The sequence below is a fragment of the Lonchura striata genome, chromosome 1 (assembly GCF_050655825.1).
Source record: "Lonchura striata isolate lonStrDom1 chromosome 1, ASM5065582v1, whole genome shotgun sequence".
Lineage (NCBI taxonomy): Eukaryota > Metazoa > Chordata > Aves > Passeriformes > Estrildidae > Lonchura > Lonchura striata.
In genome coordinates this window covers 51,000,511-51,021,402 of record NC_140703.1, presented here as the reverse complement: position 1 = coordinate 51,021,402, position 20,892 = coordinate 51,000,511, and the positions used below count along the sequence as shown (strand labels likewise).

The 20,892-nt window shown below is 38.2% G+C and overlaps 1 long non-coding RNA gene across 1 annotated transcript in view; it reads left to right on the top strand.

Moving 5' to 3' along the window:
- Positions 1-1,757: 1,757 nt before the first annotated feature.
- LOC116184333 (uncharacterized) overlaps positions 1,758-20,892 on the top strand; it is a 122,325-nt gene continuing 103,190 nt past the window's right edge. Inside the window, exon 1 of the long non-coding RNA XR_014958811.1 lies at positions 1,758-20,892. This exon is cut by the window's right edge and continues 15,330 nt beyond it. This is a non-coding gene — a long non-coding RNA (uncharacterized LOC116184333).

Below are 20,892 nucleotides of genomic sequence, written 5' to 3'. Positions count from 1 at the left end.
TTTTGTAAATAATCATTTTATGAACTTCATGAATGTATCTCTAGAGTGGATACTAAAAGTCCAAACATATAAATGAACCAGGTTTTAAAAAATCCCTAAATACTTGTTCACCTAATTTACTATTTAAGTAGTACACATAGAACCTTCTGTACAAACCAAGATAGAAATGAGTTTTGTCTACAGATTTGCTTCCAATCTTTTGATCTTGTCAGATATTAGGATTTTTTCCATATGATTTGCTGAATAGTAGCTGTTCTTCTAGATTCTGTTCTGTTCTATATTCTCCTATTGCTCATGAAAGCAGACTAAACAAATGCAATCATGGTTTCTGGCCTTGGCTATATGAATCACTTTAAAAAATAAGCAAACCAGTACACATCATTGACCCCAAATGTTTGTCTATTAAAAAAAGGATTTTACAAAAAGGATTATTATGCCATACCAAATAATTACACATATTAACTCACTGGTGGCTAGGGGTTTTTTTCAGAGAAAAAAATAAAAGGGAGCAATTTAACTGGCTTATCTGATCTTAAGCAGGAAGGAATGCTGAGAACTGATGTTTGGGATCTTGTGAAGGTATTCCCAACATTTACAGTGAGAATATTTTAGTTACTCAATTTGGGTTAAAAGCTGAAATTCCCTGTAGAAGAGTCAACTCCAGAGAGTAATTTGAACCACTGGGATGACATACACATTTGCCTCCCTCTTTAGATGCTTTTCTTCCTTCACTGATTGAGGAGTCAGGAGTCCCAGCTCAGCCTTTAAAATTAGATGATAACATGCCTAATATCTAATGTCATGATATTTCTGAGGGACACGGCACAGTTTCAGTATCACTCTACTCATGATTCACAAGGTCAGGCTGCTTGCTACTGCTCCTTCTCCCCTTGAAATAAGAAATACGAATACAATAAATTGTGTTTAAAATGCTTTTAAAAGAATATGTATGTATATAATTATGCATACATGGAACTACTCCTGCAGAAATATGTGGGAGGATGGATTGTAGGAGAATAGAGATAGTGCTGAAGGCAATCTCACCCCTGAGGAGTTGCAGCTGTACTAATTACCAAAGAGTAGGAACAGCCCTGCCCTTAACAGGGCACAGCTGTGTCCAGTAAGGATGGGGTTACAAAAGAGTGGGTAGCTGGTTGGGAGGAGAGATGGAGTTTGGTGGCTGTGGTGCTGTGAGGGTTAGGTGGTTGTGATAAGGACAGGCAGAAGTCAGCTGGCCTTGTGGGAAAGAGAGAAAAGGAGTCAGTGTTGTGAGGAGATGCCCATGAGAACTCACGGAGAAAAGGTATGAAAATCTTACAGTAAGATAATGAACTGGTGATGACAGTCAGTTCCCATCCATGGTTAATTGCTGCCAAGCACTGACACCAGCAGTTGGTAGCCTTTATGAGGATGGATCCTGACAGAAATATTAGGCTGGAGGGAAAAGGACTAGTAGGATTTTTGAGGTAATCCACAACATGGAATTCTTTTCTCAAACTATCCAGACTCCAACTTGCAATGAAGATGGGGAAAATGCCTTTTCCTCTTGGAGAGCTTTCTTTCATTACATGAGGGAAAAGAACTTAAGAAGCAACTTTTCTGTTGCTGGTTAATTTCTGTCTTTGGTACAGGGTGAATGAATGGTATTACTGCAAGTTACTGCTTTAGTGTTAAGGCACTTGAAAATGGATGAAAAGCACAAAAGAATTTGCTCTATTTGTGAGCATGCAGAGCACTGCTTACAGTGGTGAGTTGGAGTACTTGTTTCTGCTTTTAGTTTTTCACTTCAAAGTACTCATCGCCAGTGTTAAATGCAACGATTTCAATTTTTTTTTTGGCTGTAAGATCCTGGATATCTCCTTTGTCTCCTTCCCCATCTCTTTCTTGGGATTTCTCCTGTTATGGTCTTAGGTACTGAGGTTTGAGATACAGCAAATGTACTGAGACTGCAGACAGAGGAATCTGTTCACGTTACTTTGCATGTTTTGAACCAGGTAATAGCTAATCACTTTAGGGTGGAACTGAAGAAATTTCTGCTTTTTAGTTATTATTTACTATTTTGGCATTATTAATCAAAATATCCAGACTCACTAATAATCTTTTACTGTTATTTGAGAATAGCCTACCTTCTTAAATCTTCATGTTTGGAGCAAGCAATTCTGTGTGGAATATATGATTTATATTTAAATTTTTTGTTGGTTTATCAGCAAAAGAAGCCTTCTCTGCCCAAACCAGGAGTTATCGTGAGTTTTTAGAAGGATATTAGAAATTAACTTTTTGTTTGCCTTTACATGGATGTATCCTAGAAAAACTTAAAACTAATAAATCATTGCTAAATACACATGAGATTGTATGCTGTAATAAAGGAAAGCTTAATGCACAGCACCTTCAAATGACTGCAAATCTTTTCATTGATTTGAGTAAGGCTGAAATCAAGATCTTACCTCAGCAAGACTGAAGATATTAAACAGCTCTTTACTCTCCAGCTTGTGGACAGCTTGTTTTCCTTACCTCCGTTTTACATATTAAGGTTACTTGTCTTTTTGTTTAATGTAAGTTTTATTTTCAGGTCCTGTGTTTGAAAAAGCTTAGTCTGGCACATGCTAAGTTATTATTAATAACTTACATATATTATTAAGTAACATATTTAAGAAAATAAGTGATTTTCTTAAAACCTGTCTTTCTGTAGATGTCTTAAAGCCAAGCTGACCATACACTTCCCTTTTTTCTGAAGTCTAAATTCTGAGAGACAGAATTTTGATGAGTAAATCTAAGTTTAAAAGTTTCCTTTAAATCCTTGCCATAACCCACCTTATCCCATTTTCAACAAATTTGATTTTTTGAACTTCTTGTTTAGTCACTGACTGTCTATGGGAGAACTTTCTGACAGCTAATGGGGAATAATGGGATATCTCTGCTTTGAGTCTTCTTGAAAACAGCTTTGCAGGAGAAACAGTCTTTTTTGTTTTGCAGCTTTTTCAGGCTGATTTTAAGTCAATCTGTCTCTGTATGTTTTTTGTGTTTATTCTCCTCATGTTTATTTTCCTCAATCTTTTTGGTTTTTATGCGGTAGTAGTGTTTATTTTATTTTAACAGTGTGTTTATTTTTTCTCAAGCGTTTTGCTTTATATGCAGTAGTAGTGTTTAAACTGTGTATAGGGAGAGGGAGGACCTCCATGCAAGGTCTGCAAAAGGAAACTAAGAAAAGCAATGGGTTTAAATCTAGGTTGTGATTGTCTGTTGTGTCTTTGGAATCTTTTTACAATCAACATATGCAGAAAATTTCAAGGAACTGCTCAGTGCAATACTCATGTTACTTTTACCCATGCATGCTTTTTTCATGGGTAGGGATGACATAAAAAGCCTAACAAGCAACAACCTATGCTCTGAATTTTTCTTCACAGAGCTGGACTCTGATCCTACTGTCCTAGAGGGGCCTGCAACAATTCCTATCTGCCAAGAACTTCTACTAACTGTCAGGGATTCATTTCTGCTGGATGCAGATGTGGGGGAAACATAAACATGAGAACAGCTATCCTGATCATGCAGAGTATATATTGGCTTCTTATTACGGTAGACTTTAGAATGTGAAGTGTACACTGGCACTTTTTTTTAGAATCGTCTGCAAAACTCATCCATATTCAGCATTCTGGATCTCTATTGGACTGCTTTCAACATAATAAATTGACCAAAGTTGCACTAACCTTAAGGACCTCTTCAGTATGTAAAATAAGTCACACTGGTGTTAAGTTTCATATGGATTTGTTTTGTAAATTATTTGGATGGTTTGGATTTCTGATGTGTCCTTGGCTGCTACTGAGAACTGAATACAGGATGATTTAAACTGCTCTTGTAATGAATGCATTGTAATATCTGGGCTGCAATTTATGCCACTGACCATTCTGCATTATGTAAAAAACACAAAATAATGTGGAGGATCAGAGCTGGGAGTTGAAGGTGTGCGGGAAAGTGTGTTCACAGGCTGCCAGGCAACAGCCTAGTGTCAAAATTGTAGTATCCTGCTCTGTTGGCTTGTCTATTGCTTTGCTTAATTTAAACATATTGGAGGTGCTTTCCTTTTGCTCTGCATGAGATCAAAAGGCAGGAGAGACTGGAAAAGCAAAATCATCCTTGTGTGTCTTTTGGTTTTGCAGAGCTCCAAAGCTCTTAAAAAAAGCTGCTGTCAGAGCGGAGAAGGACCATTTTTAAAATATCTGTAGGTCTCAGCTGCCATCATAACTACTGCAAATATCAGTACCATGGCCTAGGTGACAAGGGAGCAAAGATTGAAAGTATTTTATGAAATTATTTCTTTTCACTAAGCTGAGCCCATGTCATGTGATTTTTCTGAGAATGAACTACAACACCCAGAACAGCACTTCTCCAAATTAAAATAAGGCTACCAGCAGAATAATTTCCTGACTTTGTACTGCAAAACCTAGATGGATATAGTATGTAATGCTTTTGAGTTATTTTGCTCAGTATATAGCCCTTGCATTTTTTAAATTTCCTTATGGCTCATTAGTATGGCATTTAAACCAGTAGATTTAATGAACTAGGTGCTAAGGCCTGCAAGTTCATTGAGGAGTAACACTTTCACAGTACTTGCCATAATATATGATGTACTAGTCGACATTAAGCTGTGAGCAGAAAAGTGTTGAGATATTTGGGAAGCTTCAAAAGTTTTCTGCATTTGTTTTTATGTCTACATTAATCTATTTGAAAGCTGTCTCCTTCTAAACCCAGTCTTAAAGTAAGGAAAGATTATGAAGTTTCATGCAATTTCAGAACTATTGCTGTAAAGAGCTTTATTTAATTTCCTTTCAGTGTTTGCATTGCAAAACATAACTGTCTCTTGAGAGGAAAAAGAGTACAAGTACCCAGTTATGCATTCTTCTCCACTCAGCCTTTTGATCTCATCTGCCTTTACCATTTTCAAAGTGCTCCAAGCAGCACTGGGATCTCAGTTCTTCTCGCATTTAAAACAACTTTTCTCCATTTAAGTAATTTAGTATGTATAGACATAGCAGAACAGAGTTTAGTCCTTTGGGTATCTGTTTCTTTTTGGGTTTTCTGTTAAATTGAGAGTTGGCATGATGAGTGTCTAAGTTGCCTCACTAAGAAAAAAAAAAGTGAAGTCAGGGGATTGAAGTAAATGACAGGTGAGAGAGATAAGTCAGAAATAGCAGTTTAAGTGAGTGACAGGGGAAGATTAAAAGATATAACTGGAGGTAACTGCCAACAGCCCATAGAATCTAGGACACAAGATGGTACAGAATAAAGGAATTATGTAGTAGAAATCAATTTGGACAAGGTGAGAGTGAAAGGGGATCTGCTATAGTATTTCAGTATTTTTTCCAATAGGGAACAAAAATTTAATACTTGATGGGGAAAAAGAGAAGAGAATAAATAGGCTTCTCTCTGACAAACAAGAAAAGTGAGAAGGAAGGAAAGTGAAGTCTTTGCAGTAAAAAGGAGAGTTCAAAGGGTTAAATGTTTATTCACAATAAAATGGAATTATAGTTGATATCATCTGAGGAGGGATGATTAGGTGTAGTTCAGATGCAGAGGCCTTGGGGGCAACCCAGAACTGTTTTTTTGACTACCTTCAGTGATGTAGTGAGTAGAATTCATAAAGCCTCCTTCTTCTTCTGTTTCTATTGTGCAGTCTGAGTGTTTCATAAATCTGAATGTAAGATTATATATATATTTTTTGGTAATATATTGGGAAGAAAACATGTTCCACTGACACAAGTGTAAGAATTGCTAAAAAAAAAGGAATGCAAGCCAAGAACAGGTGACAGATTTGAGGGTGAACCCTATCCTCCACCCTGCTCCTTCCTTCCTTTTTGCCTAGGCCTGACAGCAACCTCTAGTTAGAAACTGAATTAACACTTCCTGGAAGTTGTTAACAGAAGGTGGAAATGATGGATTACTTATTGACACACTCACTTAGGCAATTTTCTCAATGCACATCTGGGCACAGCCTGTGGAGAGCCCATACTGGAGCAGGGTAATCCTGAAGGACTGCCACTCATGGAGAGGACCAGGACCCATGTCTGTGCAGTTTTTAAAGGACTGGATCACATATAAGGGACTCTATGCTGGAGTAGGCGAAAAGTTTGAGGAGGCAGGAGCAGCAGAGAGAGGATGTTATGGATGGACCATGAACCTCATTGTACTTCCTCCTTCCCTTTCTGGAGAGGAGGAAGAGGTAGAGATATTAGAATGAATAAATAAAATTTAGCCTGGGAAAAAGGGGGAGCAAGGGTAAAGTGCTGTTTTAATTTTGTCTCTGTTTCTCACCATCCAACTCTATTAACTGGCAATGAATGAAATTAATCTTCCTCAAGTCTGTTTTGGTCATGGTGGTACTTCATAAGTGATCTTCCTGTCATTATCTCAGCACATGGGCTTTTATATCTCATATTCTTCCCCACCCTTTGGGGAGGTAGAGTGGGAGATCAGCTGGGGGAGTGCCTGTCAGCTGGCCAAGTTCAACCCACTACAGCTATAGTGCCTGCAAATGTTGTGAGCCAAGAGAAGGCACAGGGCCAGATCCTTACCTGACGAGACTGGGCAGAGGCTGCTGGTTTTGAAGAGTGATTATATTGACAGAGATCCCAACCTGTGATTTTTAAGTCTCACACACAGTGCAAACAATGATATTTAGTTGCTTGGAACAAGCTACATGTAAAAATACTCAGGAGATGCAAATCTGGGGTGTTTTGGTGGTTTTTTTGTCTTGAAGAGATGTAGTGGAAGGCTAGACTTATTTTTGTTTGCACAGCAAACAATCTCAACTCTTCCCTGTGGCCTCTCCCCTGTGGTTATTAAAATCCCTGAACCATTCTTCTGACTAAAATCTAATACTATTCTGGAATTTTTTCTGTTTGAGCTCAGAATCAACATAGTAGGATACTACTTTTCAAAATGAAGTGCAAGCAAAACTGAGGAGCAATAATTTTTTATTGTTCAGCAGGAATATCTCTGCCTCCCACCTGCCTTATTTCAGTTTCTCTATGCATTCTTTTCCTCTGGGGATTTATGACACCATAAATAGTAACCTTTTGTTAGCTGGCATTGTAATTTTGTTACTGCTAGGTTTCTTTAGTTGCTCGGTTTCTATATGTGTTGAACAAGTTAATGCCATTTTTTTTCTAGGACCAGGACCTCTGTAAACTTGAAAGGGGATATATAATATAAAGGCGTGGAAAACAGGCCAGTCAAACGCAGAGTGAATGCTAGCTACCACTCAGCCATTTTAGAAGACTGCTGCAGAAAAGAGCAGCAGCATTAACTAAGAATTGCCCCCTCCTTTTCTGTAGTTGCCAACCTCATGTGTTGCTTTTGAGAGCTGTGCAGGCTCAGGGGTGGATTTGCATGAGTGGCAATTTCCATTTTGAATGGGAAAAGCTGCATGTCTTCACCTCTGGAAGTTGTACCATCAAATAAGCCTCCTCTACACACATGTGAGAAGGCAATGTGAAATCCAGGTTCACCTAAAACTGAACATCAGTCATCAATTAGCTTCTGAAATTTCTGACTACTGCCTTTCTGATTTTCTTTGGTGTGTACTCAGCCAAGAGTTATGAAAACGTTAATTTTGATAAGTGAGGACCTGATGCTTTTTTCATACTAAGGGGATAAAAAAGGATTGTGTGAGGATTATAATCAGAGGTGGAACATCTTATGACAATGATAAGATATGCAGATCTCAGCTGTGTCCTCAGCTTAACACGAATCACACAAAGGCCTCCAGAAGAGTATATGGTCCAAGTAATAGAAATGGATCTGGCCTATTGAACACAGCACAATGTATGTGCTTTTAGCTTTTGAGGGCTTTATATTTCCCCGACAGCATTTTATTTTCTATCTGTTAAGATTCTCTCTAGCTGTATGGATGTTACCCCCAAACTATTTGTTTTACAGTCAAGAAGAGCTGAAAAATATAACTAGATACTACTAAAAAGTGGGTTGAGGTAGAGTTTGACTTAGCCACTCTTTGTTAAGAGACTAAACCAGAGGAAATGTTTTCAACTCATTGGAATGAGAGTTTCTTAATTTGTGGTTGCAGCCTAATGGTGATAGGGGTTGTAAATATTACAGTATTACTTATTTCTGGAATAACCCAGTAGGATCACTGACCGAATACTGAACTTTTAAATTATGGAAATACCTTTTGAAAAGTATAATTAATGCAAATCTATGTAAATTAGAGTGGAGGTTTAGCCTAAGATGTAAGAATTCCTTTGCAACCTCTTGGTTAATTGATTGGATTATCCTCTCAGTTACGCTGCAGTAACTCGAGTTTCCCTTCAGTAATTTAAAGCAGCTGTTTGTCTCTGACATAGATGGACCTCCTGTGTGAACAACAGACTCAGACCTTGAGTTCCTGATTTTACTAATCAATCCAAGACCCAACTGTAATTTACCATGCTGATGCAAAACCAAATCCACCAGAGATCACTCTAGATAATGCTCAGTTTTTGTTGTTGTTTTTGCTGAAGAGATGAAAGAGCTCCATGAGTTTCTTTAATGAATAGGAGATTGTTTCAGTAAATGCAAATCCTGAGTAATTGAATTCAATCAGAGCCTCTTTATAATAGACTTTTCTTATAAATATGCAATCTACATACAGGGCACTCAAAAATTACTAGCTCAGGGAGAGCCTTAAAATCACATTTCAGTATCATATGACCAGAGCACACAATTCAGAAATTATATGACGGACCATAGATAGTAATTAAAACCTGTAAGCAAAAACAATTTAAAAAAATTATTCACTCTGTGAGATTATCTGTTATTAAAAGTATGCTTGAATCTATTTGTATTTTCAGGCTTTGCAAACTCACCCCATTGCTGTGCTTTGGTCAGAATGAAATTTACCTCATGGTCTTTGGTGGTGGTTGACCTTGGCTAGACTTCAGGTGCCCATTGAGCCACTCTATCATTCCCTCAGCAGAACAGAGTGGGGAGATTATAAGATGAAAAAAAAGCAAACCTCCTGGGTCGAAATAAAGGCAGTTTGCTAACACAAAATTTAAGGTCATGGTCTCCAAAGGAACAACCCTAAAGGTTTTAGTATTTAATAAATAATAATTTATTATTATAAATAGTAATAAAATAATTTATTTTACTATTTTTATTTAGATATATCCCTACTTCCCTTCAGCTTCAACACATTTTGAGGTTGCTCCAAAAAACAATTGTAGTTGGTATCAAATGTTGGCCTTTTCTTCTTTCTCTTAGCTTTTTTTGCTGAGCAGATCTCATATGGTACAGAATATCCCTTTGGTCAGTTTGGGCCACCTGTCCTGGCTGTGTCCCCTGACAGGATTTTGCCCACCTCTCTTCTCCTGGTGCGGGTGAAACGTTCCAGTGGCACCGGTGCAGTGCCAGCGCTGCTCAGCAATGGCCAAAGCACTGGGGTGTTACCAGCCCCTTTCCAGCTACCAGAGCAAAGCTCAGCACTGGGAGGGCTGCTCTGGGAAAACGAGCTCCATCTCAGCCAGACCCAATACAATTTTATTGCTATTCCAGCTCGAAAAAACATATAGGGAGGAGATTCGTGCAGAAGTACCTCTTTCCAGAAGAATTTATCTAGGTTTCTCAGGCTTAGCAACAAAGGTCATTTTTATAACCTTAGCACCAGGACTGTATTAATACCAGTGTTGTGGTAGTCCTGTGACTGATTATATCTTGATTGAAGCAAATGAAAGATTCCTGTTTTATAGTTCCAAAATGGCTAAAATGTTCAAAAATAAAAGGTTCCTGTTTTTATAGTTCCAAAATAGCTATTCTTACATATACCAGACATATTTTCTCAATTTAATAGGACTTGAAATCATAGTACTATTTCTTCATAACAAGATATCTGTCAAAAATACATCACTCACTTCAAAAAAGTTTTTATCTATACTATAAGGTACAATGCCTAGAAAATAATTATGCAGAATTAAAGGGGGAGAACAACAGGTATTCAGTCCTCTGGGAGGATCTTTCTGCATCTCAGATGATACTCAATATTTTTCCATTCCAAGGAAATATTAAGATTGGAATATGACTGACAGTGCCAGGTGCTATCCAAATAAGTGTGAAAGCATAGTTTGTACTCACAGACGTTTAGAGAGAAGCTGCTAAAAACCTGGAGTGGGAAGGCGTCAATGCTTCGGTTTCATGACACTGAGAACTACAGGATTTACCAGCCAGGGGCAACAATGGAGCACTGCTAAATTGACAAATAGATGTACCCCCAGGTCACTTCAGTGCAGTTAGGGGTGAGAAAGCATCCAGGGAACATGTCTCTCCAGCAGCCTCCTGCTGCCTTCCTTGCCTGCTCTCAAGTTGCTCAATGGGCAGGATCAGTAGCCAGTGAAGACTAAAAGGAACCCTCTTGATACAGAGCCAACTCACAATGTGAAACAGAACCAGGCACAGGTCCCTGAGGTGGATTGACTTTTCAAAGGATCCTGTCCCAAACTATTCTGCAGCAACATTTTGGGTTTAAGTAGCCCTCAGCAACTTAAGGGTAGCTAAGAAATAATTGCATATGTGCATCTGTGCATTAAAATAACTTCTTTACACTCTTCTTCAACTTCTGCACTATGTCAGTGTAAAAAAAATCCCCACATTTAGGAGCTTTGTGTCATGAACAAGACAAGTGTTTTCTTCCCCTGAGCTTTTCTCCAACATTAGCTTGTGCAAATATGTAAAAAATGTTTTGCTAGGATGCTAGAAACCATACAGTTAGGACTCCAATACAGGTCCAAGCATTTCACCTGTTCCTCTTTGTATTCATTTGAAGGATTACCATCATATTTATAATCAAGAGCACCTAGGGGTTGAATCTTGCTTTATTTATTGAGATAATCCTGTGAAATAGACATACTTGAAGATACAGAGGATTCTGGCATATATTTCATGTACTCATCATATATAATTAAGTTAATGGTATTATTTTCCTTCTACATTTTAACTAATAAGACATCTCTGGCATCTCTTGCCAGCATTTAAGGTGGTTTTGCAGCAGAATTTTGTCTTCTCCATAAATTCCTAATTAATGCAGGTTTTTGTGTTAAAAATCCACAGAACTTTAAAGAATTTAAAGGATTCCTCTTTGTTCTGTAGACCCTAGTCAGACTATGCTTGGATTGAATCCTTTGATAAACATTTACTTTTCAGACAGGGCTTCATACCCCTGGGAGCAGAAATCTCAAAACTGGACATCCAACCTTGAGTTATACATTTTTCCAGCTCCTTTTAATTTCTGTGGAGTGAAACAGATTTTTTAAGAGGGAAATCTGTAAGATCTGTGTTATATATTCCCAGGAGACATTCTTTGTCATCCTATTAAAGATATAAGAGGGCGTTTGGAAGAAGCCTTGCTTTTCTCCAAAAACTACAGTGATAGTTGATTTATAAACTACTGTTTCCTCTTCCTTCAAGCATTTAAAAGTGAAAAAAATCTATGTGAACAGCTGTGGACACTTGCAAATTTTGCTTGATTTAACCCATAGTGTAAAATAAGTATTCAGGGGCTGAATGGTATCTCTTTCATGCAGGAATCTTCATCCATGAATCTCACAAAAACAAAACCTGTACTCAAACCTTCCATCTTAAGAAAGACATTAATTTTTTTAACTTAACTGGTAACATTTTTACTGGTAAGGAAACAAGAGCAATTGGATGGTGGTCGTTCTCCTACCCAATTTCCCCCCGAGATATGAGTACAGAGTAAGTTCAGAGAGGGTGCAAATGCTGTAATATGTATCTTTACTGTTGTGCTGGAACTTATGCGTTATCCTGACTCCTTTATTAAAAGTCTTTTAATAGATTGAAGAAATTAATTTCCATACATCTGGTAGAACTCAGCATTTATTCCAGGCCAGATATGATCTGTGATTCATAAAAATACTTCTGCAAAACATCTTTCTTTCTTTGGAACAGAATCAGTTTGCCAAGGAACGACAATAGAAATGCACGAACAACAGGAATTTTAATAGTTAATTTTATGCATTAACTATTATAACATAGCTCTGTGTTTAAGTAATAACTGAAATTCTGTTGCTCATTAAAATATTGTTAATGTGTTCTCATTAGCCATGTAGCTGCAGTGCATTTTCTTTCAGTGGTGGATGACAATGAGAATGTGCTTCATTAGCTGGAAAAAATTGTTGACAGCTGTAGGATCTATGGAAGAATACAAATATGCATCAATCAAATTTAGATTCACAGGCTTATAGTATGCAAAAAAAAAAAAAAAAAAACTCCTGCTGAGGAATTAAATGAGACTGAATGAAATTCTAAAGAGTGAAATTACCAAATGAATTTTGCCTGTTCTAGTTTACTTTGCAGTGTGTGCACAAAAGAAAATTGGAAAATTACAAAAGAAGGGGTTTTTCTTCCTAAATAATATTCAAAGATTCCTTTTAGAAAGATGCACCAGTATGGAACTTATTCATGGGTGAAGAACTAAATAAAGAGAAGTGTAAGCAATGCAATTTGATTTTTTTGATGAGATATGAACAATGTGAAGACATTTCCCATCTTTCACTATTTTGCACTCTGCTTGTTTCTGTGAGATCATCTATTTATGAAACCAAAATGAGCAGGTGAGAGAAACTGGGAAGTTTTCTACTGCAGTTCCAGATGGCTGACCAAGATATAGATACCGTGGCATGGATTTCTTGAAGATGATTTTCAAATTAGGGTTGATGATCTTAGAAATTTTGAGCTGGGATTTTACTGCACATAAGTTCATGAGTGTTTATGAAATTTTGCTGTATATGTGTACTAGAGAGAGAAAACTGCTTTATTATGAGCTGTCACAGTATTAGCTGATATATTTTTATAACCTCATTTGTTGCCCATGGCACAGATGTTTGTGTTCTTTGGGATCAATTAAATGCACAGAAGTTCTAAAGATGCAATGTATGATACTATAGATGGAAGAAACAGCTGTTTAATATTGACTGTAAGGTTTTCTCCATTGATATGCAGGCTGTCAAGTTGGGGTGTTCCGGAAAAGAGAGTGAACATTTTTTGAGAAATATTAATCTAACATTAGAGAAAACTCTTGTGAATCTGTGAAGTATCAGAACAAGAAAAGATGCAGCTGAAGTTGTGTTGAGAGACAGAGCTTCACTGTCTTACATAATTCTGTGTGTGAATGCATAAAGAAAATAAGTAAAGAAAATTATATTAAAAAAAGATGAAATCATAAGAGATGATCTTGGAAATGGTAGAAGTATTATAACTGTACTTGCATAGAAGTTGTAAAAGCTGCCCTCTAGTCCTTTGGCAGGTGGAGACAAAATATCACCCTATCCTATTTATTTTGTGTCTTTCTGGTGCATCTACTTGCCTTCGGGTGTTCCCTGCTGAGGTATGTTATTTCTGAACAGACACCAACCCTAGGTGCAGTCAGAGTAAGTAAATGCATAAAAAAGGTAAACAGATGGGTGGTTATTTGAAAACATATGCTCTGTTTTTTCTGATAATGGCAGTTTTACTGTTCTGGCATGATGCAGAGGCCACAATGGTGCATGTCCTCTGTAGAACTGTCTTACTCCAAGCTGAGCACTCAACAGGCCAGTTCCTCCCAGAAATACAAGTTCAGGAGGGATTTAAGCTGTCCTGAGACAGTGGATCTGTTAATAGGGGCAGCACAGTCTCCTGGTCTTCTCCTACTCTAGCTCTGCACTGTGTTTGCCTCCCACCACCTGTGATATGACAGAGCAGCTGTTCAGGACATGTTGGAGGCAAAGAGTCTTCTCCTCCAGAATGCCAGCTAACAAAGAGACAAAGTCTTCTCCTTCCATCATGATAATCCCTGCCATTGTGATAATCCCTGAACAATCGGCTTCTCTCCCCAGCACACAGCAGAGTGGGGCTCAGCGTGGGAGACACCTCATCTGCCACCTGCTTCTGAAATGGGGACTATGCAAGAGCAGTGACCTCCATTCTTAATGATCTGGGAGATGTCAGGATATAAGTACAAAAACTTTTAGAAATGCACATGTTCCTGTCAAAGGTGGAACAGGCAAAATACTGGGAGATCTCATGGAATAGACAGTATGCAGCAAGCATTTCTGTCCCTGCCAGCTCACATGAGAGGGGAAGTGCTGCTGCTGTTTCAGCATTCTCAAAATCAGTACACGGCTGTGCAGCAGAGGAGTGAGAGAGGGATAGTGATGAAAGCACAACAAAAAACTTCAGGAATAGTGATAACTGCTTTACCTGCCTAGTAATCTCAACCAACTGGGTTTCTTTTTCTTTTATTTTTTTTTTCTGTTGCTCTTCTTTCTTTTCTCTTTTTCTTGAAGATATAATTTAGACCTGGCTATGGGTCCAGCTCTGTATTACTTGGCCTTCAGTGTCTTCTACATCCCATAGGATACCTTCTGGCTCAGCAATATATTTTCTATTTTTATCTGCTATTTCCAAGCTCTATGTTGTATTTGCTGTTTTACCTGGTGGTTTCTTTCCAGTTCAAATTATTTAAAATTTCAGATCGTTGTTGTATATCTCACATATATAGTGGCATTTCTCTAGCACAAAAAAAAAAAAAATTGAATGTGACATGAGGACTTGAGGAAGAGTTGAAATGGGTAGAGACTGCTGAAATTGTCTTGAAGGAAATTTCAGAAAATTTCTGTAAGAAGGGTCTGGATCCTTCAGGGTCGCACCTGAAGCCAGGTGACTTCAGAGAGTTTCAGAATTACAGAACAGATTCAGTGCAGTCACAGATCTCAAAGTCTGCAAGATGTGACACAGGGGCTTCAGCAATCAACTGCTCCAGATGTTACTAACAGTTCTGGAAGTTATTACATTTGCAATTTCAAGGTTAGCAGGGAGAAGCAGGTCTCAGCCTGCAGAAGAGGTAAAGTGCCCTAATTTGTCTTTCTTTCATGTTTGCCTTTTACCTGGATTATTCTCTTCCAATTAGTTGTCCGAGTGTCTGGACTGTTTTCTCTGTATCTACATATCTATATATCTGTATCTTTGATCTAGATTGATATGCCTATAAATATTTTTTTTTTGCTTTGTCACTTTGGATCACATGCTGTTAGCCCAGGTGTAGCAGTCATCCACATGCTTTTTCAGAGTCTGCAGACACCAATTGTATTAGCGGCTAATCTGCTTTTCCTGGCTGTGTTGACCTGTCTCCCTCTTAGATGCTGAATTTGGTAGTAAATCTGTGGAGTTCAGAACTGTCTCGGAGTTCATGTGGCTTTGAATTGGTCCACAGTTCCTAGTTACAAAATGAATGAACACTGCAGTTTCGCACAGTCTGTAAAATCCAGGCACTATTGTGAATAATGACCATTTGTATATGGGTGTGGCATAAGCAGCATTTTAACCTCAGCATTTTCAATGCATTTTTATATTGATTAGTTTTTTTTAATATTGCCACAAGAACTAGTAGTGGTCTGTATGCTCATTCATACAGAAAAAATAGAGCTGCAATTTTTTGAGGGAAGTTTTTTTGAGTTTAATTTTAACAGTCTGTTATAGACCTACCCCAGTCCCAAACTCTGAAACATAAATAGCAAAGGTAAACCTTATTATAGTTCTTCTTACTTAATGTTAAACTTCTTCTTTCCACTATTTGTACACCCCACCTCCCAATAACTTACTCTTGATTTTAGTAGGAGGATTACAATCATGTTCCTTAGAGAACATTTGCTACTGTATAATTCAGATGTGAAGAAATGAAAACATTCTGTAAGAAGTTATCCTCTTTTGAGGAGTAGTGGATGGAGCTCAAACTGATCATTAAAGTATTGTGTTAAAAATAATTATGAAATATTCATTAGTAAATGTGTACACTATTGATGCTGAGGTCTTTGGCAATTTTTATACAAATTTAAAATTCAGTACCTATTATTTCCATGGAAAATCTGAAACAAAAAAGGTAATCTGAAAATGTTAAAAAGATTTACAGTGCGTATGCTGTCATTAAATAGATAATTTTTTAAAAGGGAATTCTTGGATTTCTTAAGCCTGTAATTGTGATCAAAATACACAGGCCTGGTTATCTGAGATAAACAGGAAATGGACTCATTTTGAGACCTTGTAAAAGAGCAAGGAGATTTTTTTCCAAAGACATTCATGGTCATTCCCATGTAGATTTCACTCAGCCTCAGAGCCCTTTGAAAGTCCCTTCCTACCCAAACAATTCTGTGATTCTGTGACTCACCACCACAAAGCACAAGGACTTGGGTCTAAATGGTCTGTCCGGGGTCACTTGTGTATGAAAGGAAAAAAGGTACACCAGCAGTTGACTCCTCATCATTTCAAATTTTCTTCTCTGGCACTGATGAAATATTTTTACCTCTTTTTACAAGGCTTAGCATGCTTATTTTACTTCAGAATTTTTTTTCTTAAGCCTGCCTAAAACACAGCAGTTTCATGAATGTTTCTTCATTTTGCGTGTCCTCACAGCATTACTCAATCTTCCTCCTGGGATAAGAGGAACTGGACTAGCACACATGCTGTGGTATCACCTCATTGTCACCTGCCTATTGTTAGCATGCAGATCTTCTGCTGAAAGATAATATTTGCAGTGGTTTTATCAGATTATAGCCCTGCAGATCTTGATCAGAGTAATGAGAGTTATTCCTGAGTTTTAAACAGTCCATTGCTGTCAGCCATGTCTTTGGCTATTAATGCATGCTTTTATTTTTACTTTAGTTCTATATTAAGTTCTTTGGTACTTTCAGATATTTCCATCACTTCTTTCTTCAGACCAAGCAATATTTCTCTTGAAATTTCTGTGAGTGAATGGTTTGTATCATTCTCTCTAGTTTTGAACTTCACTGTCTTTTTTTTCAGTATTCACTTTCCCTGTTTCCATTTCCTCTGAAACTCCTTGACCCTCGCTATTTATCTTGTCTTTAGAACAGCTCACGTGGCTCCAAGTAGCCTCTTTATTCCAATAACTGATAATTTTCCTCACTTCCATCTAGCAAGCTTGCCTGATGTTGACGCGCCTGGGTTCTATGACCTCTGGGCATGCCACAGTCAGGTCCACAGGAGCCGGATAGCAGTAAAGTAGCTTCCTCTTGAAGGTGGGATGACACTCAGGCAGCTTAATTTCCAAGAGGGTTTATTATAGGAAAAGGCAGGTTGGGGAGCGAAAGGGTGACAACCACTCTGGAAGAGAGCTTGCACTGAGAGTGCTGAACAGAGGGCAGGGTGAGGATTATAACTGTGGCAGAGAAGGCGGGTCCGGGTAGGAAACATCCAACAAGGGAATGGTTCAGGGGAGGAGTCAAGGATGAATGATAGGGCTACAACCAATGAGGGCAAGGGGAAGGAGTGGTTTCAGGGAAGGAACCAATGGGGGTACAGAGAACGAGGAACTTTCCAGAACTGGGGGTTGGCTTACATACTGATGGACAGGAACGGGGGAAGGTATAAAAAAAGATTGACAACAGGGGAGGCAGGAAACTACACACTTGTTACCTCCCACGGTAACTCAGGGGGACTGTCTCCCAAGTCCCCTCCCACATGATGTCTTGGAATTTTTTACCCAGGTAAACTGCAAAAAGCTGAAGTTAGCATGGAAAACAGCATTTCAAGGCATTTACCATCTTGTTTTTTGTAGATGTATAATAAAATGTGAGGTTTAGAATAAATTGGCAGCAAAAGCTTCCAAAGTAATTATATTTTCTGCAAGTTAAGAAAACCAGTGACAAATAGGAAGTATTAACAACTGGATCATTAATTATTTAAATTTATCTTAAAATGTGTAGTAAAACAACTTTTTTTCCACCATATCATTGTTCATGCTTGTTCAAAATAAGCTGTTGATTCAGTGTTCATGTAATATTGCTTATTAGGCCTCTCTTGTTCTGGATCATTAGACAGGAACAAGAACAGTTTATTTTGTTGAACAGCATTCTAACACCACGTGGTGTGGTTATCCTATATCTTCTCCAGTGGCTACTCTAATATGGACCATAAGGTAAAAAATACCCCATGCATTGTGCAGTGTTTGGGGTTTATATTTGCAATTCCAGTTCTTCAAAGAAGTTCCATTTTAATAATTCAAAAAGGATCCAGCTCTGGATTCATGGATTTATTCATGTACTTCAGCAAATTATCTGTCAATTTGTGGATCTTGTAATGTCAACACAGGCATGCCAAAGATACTGTGGTTAAAATGGAAGCAAAGATGAAGGGAAAGTTAAAATAATTAAAAATTTAAGACTTTGATCATCTCTAACATTGCTATTGCACACATTCCACCAGTAGTTCTATATACAACCCACTCACCTGCACAAATAATTATTCAAAGTAACTGAAAATAAGGGAAGAAAGAAACTTTATGTGAAACCACATTGAGTTAAACCAGCTGTGTCTATGTCCTTTTCAGTTTAATTTATATGCAAAACATTGGAAAGGTGTAAAGTCACTGAACTACAAAGCAATGAAGGCTCTAATATATTGCCAAGGAAAGATGTATGCAATATTTTTGATGGAAAGTTTTTGCTTCAGCAAAACAGAAAGAGTTGCTGAAGGTGTATGAATTTTACAAAAATTTACATGAGGAAGTAATTGATAGAGAATGAAAAGCATTAATGAAAAGTAGTTTGGTGGAGTGCAATACTTCTACTTTTAACATCAAAAAGTTGGACATGTTTGGATGACTGGACAAAAAATGGCAAATGAAATTTTGGACAGACAAGTGTAAAGAAACGTACATGGAGAAAATCTGATCTTATAATTGTGTTAAATGCCATTTATTACTGCTGCAGACAAAACCTCTGGAGTTCTGATAGATAAATGAAAACATAATCCTAGAAGCAGTCAGAAAACCAAGGAAAAATAAATAAACTTTAAAAATCCCATAATCTTGCTGCGGTACAAACATCTGGTTTTTTCACAGCTGATACTCTAAGCAGAGTTCTGATCACCAAGTCTTCTGAGGGAGAAGTTGCAACTGGAAAAGGGTAGGAGAAGTGAGAATAGTTAAAGGATGGAGAGTGCCAGTACAGCTTGGCAGAGATCTGCAACCCTTGAGTGGCACAGAAAGTAGAAGTCTGTTTGCTTCCTCTTCTATTGTGAGGCCAAAGAACCATGAAATGCAGACAGTGGTAGCCAGAGACTTAAAGCAACTGTAAGGAGCAGGTTCTTTGTGCCATGATGAGAACTGCAGAACTTCTTGCCAGGGAATGCAGCCCTTTGTACCTCTGCATCAGAGGTACAGATCTTTGCTCAGATCTTTGCACAGATAAATGTGCACCTTGCCACCATTATGAACATTTACTCAGCCTGTCCTCACTACTGCAAATGCTGCCATTTGGCTTTTCTTGAATCAGGTCCTTTATTTTTCAAACTGGAAATCCCATTTATTACCTGGTCTAACCCTTTTTAGTATTACAGTGGAGTTATTTGTCTTTGCTCTAATTCAGCTGTTTCCACTGTGACATGTCACACACATGACTTGTACTTTCAAGTCTGTATGAGCAGTTAATGATTATAGTGGTGGCTTTAAGGCAGAGTCAGGAGGTCAGGGCGGTTGGCTTCTGTTTGCAATCTAATCACTGAGCTAAGGCAGTCAAATTACTCTCTTACCTGCACTTGCAGTTAGCCTATTTGTAGACAGACATAAGAATAATCCTTGGAGTGGGAGAACAGAGGTGTGCTATGTGCTCAGATTTTTCCCTGTTTTCCCAAGATGTGCTCACTACTTCTAGGGAAAGAGGATTTTATTGGAAGTCCATAAAGAAGCTATGTGGAAACTGCTGCTCCCGCGCTAAGCAGGAGCTGTGAGATCAGCTGGAGCTGTGAGATGCTGTGCCCTGCTGCCTCAGGAAGGCTGTAGGTCCCCTGAGCTGTGCATCCACAATCCCTGGGCAGTGAGAGGAGGTCACAGAGTGCCATTGTTCTCAATACCTACAGCTCCCAGTATCCATGTCAGCTGGATCAGGAATATCCTCCTGTGTGAACCTCTTGTGGGTCCTGGGTAATTGCTCGAATTTCATGGATTTGAGAGTCTCTCTGCCTATAACAATGCCAGCATTCTGCTCCCATGAAAGTGAGCCATGCTCAGGGCCTGCTGAGCTTTAACCCATTTTATTCCCCTGAAACAGCACTGAACTCACACAAGTGGAGCAGTAATGAGTCTCCCACATGAAAGCTTAAAACTTTACTGTAATAATTCCACATATAAAAGGTGGACTTGATCCAATAACCCAAAGTAGAACCAGTTAAATGGGAAGTCCTTTCACGGTTATCAGAGCCCCAAGTATACAACTGACAAGTATACAACTGTTTTCCTTTCTTTCTCTTTCTGTCTTTGCCAGTAAGCTATAAACCTCTTGCTGTGTGGTAAAATAAAATCAGCAAAGGCTGAAATGAAATGGGGACTGCCACTACAAAGCAATTTAAAGAGTGCCCTTGGTTTCCGCAGCTAACCCATTACAAATTCCCTGGATTTTTTTTTTTCACTCCATTCTTGGAAAACCACACAAAGAGATCTACCAATATAAATATTAACTAATTGTTATAATTTCTTAAAGCAAATGGATCTTCCTGGCTAACTGGGTCTGCCAGCTTGCTGAGCTTGCCCTCTAAAAGGGTAAATAGAGCTGAGTCAATAGAAGATTAAAAACTTCAAGGACAAGAAAAGGCTTCTTTAAACCTGAGAAAAGTTTTGCTTTGAACAAAGGAGTAGTAGGAAGTACTGTACGTGGGTCTTCCAGCTGAAGACATACTGAAACAATACTTTATCTGATTTCTACTTCCTGAGCTCCTTACATAATCACACTGAGCTGTTTGAAGGCCCCACTGACCATTACTCCTGATGTGCCCCAGGTCTTTCTTACAGGGAGATACGAATTTTGTTCTAAGACAGCATTCAATGTGCCATAAATGTTT